The sequence below is a fragment of the Sapajus apella genome, unplaced genomic scaffold (genome assembly GCF_009761245.1).
Source record: "Sapajus apella isolate SASKATOON/1434 unplaced genomic scaffold, GSC_monkey_1.0 scaffold27, whole genome shotgun sequence".
NCBI lineage: Eukaryota > Metazoa > Chordata > Mammalia > Primates > Cebidae > Sapajus > Sapajus apella.
In genome coordinates this window covers 24254347-24255521 of record NW_022436967.1, presented here as the reverse complement: position 1 = coordinate 24255521, position 1175 = coordinate 24254347, and the positions used below count along the sequence as shown (strand labels likewise).

Here is a 1175-nt window from a genome sequence, read left to right as displayed (position 1 = left end):
TTATCTCTTTCTCCCTGTAGAATGTAAGCTCCATGAGCACAGGGAACTTTCCCCTGTTATTCTGTGAAGTATCTCTAGTGCCCAGGTCAATGCCTAGCACATAGTAGGTACTCAATAAATATTTACTGAAAGAATGAATGAAACTACACAGCTTTGTCTTTCTTCCTTTTCCAACGTAGAGACTTATAACTAAGCATTGTCCTCACATCAGATCGGCCAACCGTTGTGATTTTGGAGACGTAAAGTGTTGGGTAAAAGCCGCATTGCTATACTCTACACTATCCAACCTGTTTTTCAGTGGGTGTTAGAGTTGGTACAAGTCAGACCAAGTGAAGGCCAGCTGGAGAAGTTTGGCCTTTGTCTTCCACTCTCTTTCTGAACATCGCGAGGAAGTCTGTTCGGTTGCTGTGGGCTAGCTGGTCTCCTCCAGTTCCAAGAGATCATCCACATATTCCACAACTTCTCCCTCATCATCCATTCTATTTTCCTTAGCAGAGTCATACAGCTCCTTCTGGAGTGTCGTCACGTTAAAGAACTGCACTGCTTCTGGTCTGGGCTGGAAGTGCTCATCCGAGAGGCCCCAAGCATCCCTGTGGTACTGGTAATACACCAGGTTCTGCTGCATGACCTTGTCATTCTGATCAAAGAGCAGGTAGCTGACTGCACAGGGGGCTGCATTCTTCAGGTCGTTCAACTTATAATAGGCAAACTGCAAGTAATGATACATGGTAGCCACAAATTTCTTGACTGGGAGTTCTGGAATGCAAAATACAGTGTGAAGAGAACCTCACCCCAGTTATAGGAGGCTACCCTCTTTATTTCTTATGAAAAAAATGGCTTGGGAATTCTATCTACTCGTGGTTTAATACAACGAAGGGTGATTAAGTACAGCAAAATGAGTTACTAAGAGTAATAAAATTTTGTTGTTCATGAACCAAACTGGCATGTTTCTGTTTTTTGGTTTTTTGTTTTTGTTTGTTTGAGACAGAGTTTGACTCTGTTGCCCAGGCTGGAGTGCAGTGGTGTGATCTCAGCTCACCACAACCTCTGCCTCCCAAGTTCAAGCTATTCTCTGCCTCAGCCTCCCAAGTAGCTGGGATTACAGATGCCCACCACCACGCCCGGCTACTTTTTTTGCATTTTTTATAGAGACGGGGTTTCACCACTTGGAGCAG

At 44.4% G+C, this 1175-nt stretch overlaps 1 pseudogene across 1 annotated transcript; it reads right to left on the bottom strand.

Moving 5' to 3' along the window:
• Positions 1 to 376: 376 nt before the first annotated feature.
• Positions 377 to 746, bottom strand: LOC116560914 (annotated as a pseudogene). The gene has a single exon (XR_004273204.1). The product of XR_004273204.1 is annotated as a cartilage-associated protein pseudogene (transcript).
• Positions 747 to 1175: the final 429 nt, after the last annotated feature.